Raw genomic sequence first — 6,491 nt, forward strand, 5'->3', positions numbered from 1 at the left:
TCGCTTCTGCGACTGTCACCGGCAATGTGCAAAATATTCTTAACGCAATAACGACGTTAGGAAATAATGAATCTAATTTGAGATGTTTAATTTTATTAAGTAAATCTATTGAAGAAATTGCAGGGAAATATTCAAGGAAGGCGCAGCATAGGTAGAAGAAAAATGTCCTGGCAGAGAAATCTCCGAGAATGGTTTGGATCCAGCTCAACTGAACTCTTTCGGGCTGTAGTGTCAAAAGTTAGAATAGAAATGATGATTGCCAACCTTCGTCGCGGGGATGGCACGTAAAGAAGAAGATTGGAGAAAGTTGAGATTTACCAATATTATCCTTGTACGAGTATGTCGCTCCCAAATGAAAAATTTCATCTACCAATTCTTCACGGATGTCTTCTTTATAAAACTCTCGCAATATATCAATGTTTTTCTTAATATTCTCGTCATCGTCATTTCGGAATGTCCACATGTTAAAAAGCGAATGAATTTCATTTGCCGCATTAAATATTCTGGTTAAATTGCTTATTATTTGACAATACTAAATAGTTCTGTGAAGAATATGGACTAAAAATGAATATAAAAAAGACCAAATACATGATAATAACTAAGAAAACAAACATACAAACAAGCATACATTTGGGATAGAAAGGGTTGATAAATACAAATACCGAGGAACCTGGATTTCAGAGAAAAATGATCAAACAACAGAAATAAGGACCAGGATAGAAATAGCAAGAAATGCGTTTGTAAAAATGAAAACAGCTCTCTGCAACAAAGACCTTAGCATAGAACTGAGATTGTACGTGTTCTCGATACTACAATATGGACTTGAAAGCTGGACATTATAGCAAGAACACATAAATAAGCTACAGTCATTTGAAATGTGGTGTTACAGAAGGATGCTTAGAATAGCATGGACACAGAGGAAAACGAACACGGTAGTACTGCGAGAAAAGTTTAAAGAATGCGAAATAAACAATAAAAATAAGAAAGTTACAATATCTGGGACACGTAATGAGGGGACCGCGATATGAAATGCTAAGACTGATAATACAGGGAAAGATAAGAGGCGGAAGGAGTATAGGAAGAAGAAGAGTGTCATGGTTAAAGAATTTAAGGGACTGGTTTAGAAGCAGTTCTATAGAACTCTTTAGAGCAGCGGTGGATAGAGTAAAGATAGTGATGATATCCAACCTCAGATTAGAAGACGGCAGTTGAAGAAGAAATACTTCACAGTAAAATATTGCGTCGGGCTCAAAATTATCAGTCGCATCACTACAAGGCCCAGGCAATCATCAAAAAATCTCACAGGCTTCTTGCGCCGTTTTTCTTTATTTGATGTAAATACTGGATTTATTCCATAATTGCTGGTAACTAATTTAGATTCTTCAACAATGGACGACTTGATCAGTGCCGGTTTAACCTAACTTCGGGCCCTGGGCGCTGGAGGTTTAGGGGCCCCATTCATTGCTATTCGTTGTCAGTTTTTTAACAAGAAAACACATGCATTAACTTATAAATGGTTTATTGTAAAATCCATAAAATAATTTTTTAAAACAAGCGAGAACAATATCATACGTAAGAAATAATCCCAGGCCGGGAGACTATTATTATAAAAAATAATCCAAAAAATACATTTAAAAACATAAATCAATAACAGAAAGTTTCACAAAACAGCACATGACAAACAAAAAACATATTCTAAAAGATACATACAAAAATTAGATCACTTTTTTTCTTGACTTGGCATTCGCAAACTGCCATATAATATTATCACAGTTCAGTTTCTCCAGTTCTTCAGTCTCTATATACAATAGTGATAATGCATGTAGGTTTTCTTCGCCCAAATTTGATCTTAAATATGTTTTTATTCTTTTTAAAGCCGAAAAAGACCGCTCGCCTGACGCATTAGAAATTAGTATCGCCAAATAAATTTGCAGTTAAAATATTGGGAAAAGTTGCCTTTACATCCTGGATAACATAAAATTTTTCATAAAATGTATGTTTATTTAAATTTTGGCATAACGTTACAAAATAGGTAATTTCATTATGCAAGTTCTCTTTGGTTTCATCAACATCGTTTTTATGTTTCTCGCATAAAGTATTAATTGACGTCTTGACTTCTTCTTTATCTAGCGTAAAAGAACATCTAAAAGTTGATGTTACATCCTTGTAGCATTCAATTCACTTTAAAAGATCTTGAGTATTGTCGCGTATTAAATACTTCAATTCTGAATATCTCTTGCCCCTTTAAAATGATTTGACTTTCACCTGCTTCTTCGAAAAATGTTCTTATTTTCTTTATTCTTTGAAGATCAGTTGTATAGATGTTTGAGATATCCTCGCCTTCGCAAAAGAAAGTTTCCGCTTCTTGTCCAATTTCGCTAACTTATTTCTTACGTCCCCAACAAAGCTCAAAAGAGATGCCATTAATTCTACCCCAATTGACACGTTCTACGTTGAAGTCCACAGTTTCTAAGGTTTTGCTTGATGCATTCACTCGTTCCAAAATTCTTGCCCAAATCAGTGTCGATAGAGCTGTCTCAAAGGTATTCATTTTATTGTACAGTGCCTTGGCTTCACTTCTATCTGCTGATTTTTCATCTCTATTATTGCTTAACTGGAAAAAATATGTTTTATGGATCCGTAGTTTCTAAATAATGCATTTACAGCGTCAAATCGGGCGGACCATCTAGTTTCAATTAATCTTTTTACACATTTGCTCTTTTTTTTTTCAATAAATTACACCTTTGAGGAGAAGCCGAAAAAACGTGTAGATACTTTGAACAGTTCTGAAATAACTAGTTGCTTCAAGCTGGATTCACATGCAAAATTCACTACAATTCGAGACATCTTTCTGACAACTTTCTGTAGTTTTTGGAAAAGGGCCCCGCCACAAACATTGGACACGGGGCCCCTGTGGGGCTAGGCTACGCCACTGTGTATAGGCCTGAAGATATGTAACAATAGAACATAAGCGTTTGCAGTGTATTGGCGTATCTGCGTATGAGATTATTTTCGGAAAACATGTAGATTATTTAGCGACTTTATTTTTTTATAATTAAAAAGAACGGGCCCCTCCGGGGCCCGGGCCCCCGCCTTATGCGCCCAGTGGATAAACCGGCACTGGACCTGATCCCTTTAGATTCTGACCCTTTGTATTCTTCAATCAATTTCTGATTTTTTGTAAATCTTCTAGAAGCCCTGATATATTTTTATTCTCCATATCCATAGTTATCTGACTGCACTGCAGCATTTGGCTTCTGTGATTTATTGCTGTTAAAATTTTACACCAAATCAACTAAAGGTCATGTTAAATATAGCCGAGGATTAATTAAACGTATTATGGACATAAGTGAAGAGCAAAAAAAAACAGGAAAAATTACGTCTTGGTCGACGTCGGGCCCCGGTAAAATGTACCGCCCTCTCGGCGGCCCTGGGTATACCAGATAATGGCCTGAAGACAATGTCAAAATTATACGCACAATAAATAAGGAATGTTAACCCCTTAACGAGTTGAACTTTGTATTAACTTGTAAGCCAATTTGTTTACTATGTCTGATAGAAGTATCTGTAAATCATATTGAACCTTTGCTAGCAAAACTGTATTATCAGCATATAAGTTGTTGATGACTACTCCGTTGGCAAGTGTGCCTTCTATTCTGTTTGTATTGCCTATTTTGATTTAAGCCAATCTTTAGGAATTACTCCACTTTTTTATATGCAATGGAGGAAGTTTAATGCAAATGTCGTGTCTAAAAATTAAACTTCTTATTTTTTCTCAAAATCTAGGGAAAAATCATTATTGGTGTGTATTACTTAAGATAGCTTGTAAGGTAGACAATTTCTCGTAAAGTCTCGTAGAGATTAAAAAAAATAATACATATAGTACATACTTTTATTTAATAATTTATAAATTAAAATTATACAAAAGCGCGATTACACGGTTTATCCTTAATTTACAGTATTTACAAAATTAAGTATCTATTTTATTAATACAAATATTCCTAATATAGTTTAAATAATAATACATACAGTTCATACAAAAGATCAACAAAAGTTAAAATTTTATTTTGTCTAGGCTATAAAGAAAACATGACCCGTGTTGAGCTGCCCCCCCCCCCCCACTTGCAAAAATTAAAAAACAAATAGCCCTGATTTATGAGCTCTCATATTCCGCAAACTAAAAATTTTGAGCTCGTTCCACTGAGCAGGAATTTAATACCCTAGTGGGGGGGGCTGAGTCAGCCCCCCCACTACTTAAAAATAGGAATATTGAATCGGTTTTTGCGGCAGAATTACGAGCTATTTATGAGCTCTTGAAATTATATAGTTTCGATTTTTGAGCTCATCCCCTTCACCCCCAAACAACCCTTTAATTGATTTAACTTAAGAGAAAGATGCTGAGAAAACTTAAAATATATCGTATTGCGGATATAATTCCTATAGCTTATATACTCTAAGAATAAACTATTAAATCAAGGGCATTTCGATTATTGAGCTACAACCCCTTCGCAAGAAAACCACCCTATCTTCCCGGCTTAAGAGAAAGTTGTACTTAAAATGCGTTAAACTAATTATTTGGCGACTACATATCATTTAATAATTTATAAGCTTCCAAATTACGCGCATTTAGATCAGTAAATTGCAATTTATTTTGTATAGTGCAGTCACTGAAGGTAAAAATCAACGATTACCTTCAAGTTCGGTGAACCTTCATCGATTTTCACGAAAATTGGTCAGTGGTTAGAGGATACGTCAAGAAACAAAGGTGACATGGTACCACCTTGCGCCTTTACCCTGGGTGGATACCGCCCCTTCTCGGGGGTGAAAATTATTTTATAAAAAATAACTGCACAAATCAATAAAAGAACAAATTAAAAGCAAAATTTATTATATAAAGTTAATAAAATAAGTCAATACTTTTTAAGTTATTAAAGATCAAAGATTTTAATTACATATTTGTGAAAAAAATGCATGTTTTGAAGAGGTTTTTTGTAAATCACTGAAAAACTGTAAGTTTTTACAAAAAAGTTAATAGTAGTTTAATTCGTATAGCTTATATTCTAAGAATAAACTCTTAAATCACGCACCTTTCGATTATATAGCTACAACCCCTTCGCAAGAAAACGACCCCATTTTCCCGGCTTAAGAGAGAGTTGTTCTTAAAATAATTTAAATTGATTATTTGGCGACTACATATCGTTTAATAATTTATTAGCTTGCAAAATATACGCATCTCAATTATTGAATTGCCATTTTCTTTCTATAGTGCAGTCACTGAAGGTAAAAATCAACTATTACCTTCGATTTCTGTAAATCTCCATTTATTTTCACGAATTGACAATAACAACTTGGGGTTTTAGCCTGGGGTATATGTCACCCCTTCTCGGGAGTGAAAATTACTTTATTAAAAATAACCCCACAAATCGAGAGAGGGACAAATTGTAAGCAAAATTTGTTATATAATGTGATTAAAATAAATCAATACTTTTTGAGTTATTAAAGATCAAATATTTTAATTTTTGGAAAGAAAATGCATGCTTTAGAGCGATTTTTCATAAATGACTCAAAAACTGTAAGTTTTTACAAAAAAGTTTTCATTACTAAAATTGAAGCTAATAAAAAATATAATAAATTGCTTACTTGAAAAACCTTTAATGTTAATTTAAAGTAAGTTATTGGTAATTAAATGTATATTTTTTTCCGCGACTGTTCAAATCTAAGGGTTCAAGCTTAAATAACGGGAAAAAGATGCATTTTATAACACTTAGGTACTAAATACCCATCAAAAATAAGATCCAGAAAAAGTTGATAGTATCAAAATCCGCTCACCAATTTTCGTGAAAATGAATGGAGATTTACCGAAATCGAAGGTCATAGTTGATTTTTACCTTCAGTGACTGCACTATAGAAAGAAAATGACAATTCAATAATTGAGATGCGTATATTTTGCGAGCTCATAAATTATTAAACAATGTATAGTCGACAAATAATTAATTTAAATTATTTTAAGTACAACCCTCTCTTAAGCCGGGAATATGGGATGGTTTTCTTGCGAAGGGGTTGTAGTTCAATAATCGAAAGGCGCGTGATTTTAGAGTTTATTCTTAGAATATAAGCTATACGAATTAAACTACTATTAACTTTTTTGTAAAAACTTACAGTTTTTCAGTGATTTACAAAAAACCTCTTCAAAACATGCATTTTTTTCACAAATATGTAATTAAAATCTTTGATCTTTAATAACTTAAAAAGTATTGACTTATTTTATTAACTTTATATAATAAATTTTGCATTTAATTTGTTCTTTTATTGATTTGTGCAGTTATTTTTTATAAAATAATTTTCACCCCCGAGAAGGGGCGGTATCCACCCTCAGGGTAAAGGCGCAAGGTGGTACCATGTCACCTTTGTTTCTTGACGTATCCTCTAACCACTGACCAATTTTCGTGAAAATGGATGAAGGTTCACCAAAATTGAAGGTAATCGTTGAT

Source organism: Diabrotica virgifera, chromosome 2, assembly GCF_917563875.1.
Source record: "Diabrotica virgifera virgifera chromosome 2, PGI_DIABVI_V3a".
Taxonomy (NCBI): domain Eukaryota; kingdom Metazoa; phylum Arthropoda; class Insecta; order Coleoptera; family Chrysomelidae; genus Diabrotica; species Diabrotica virgifera.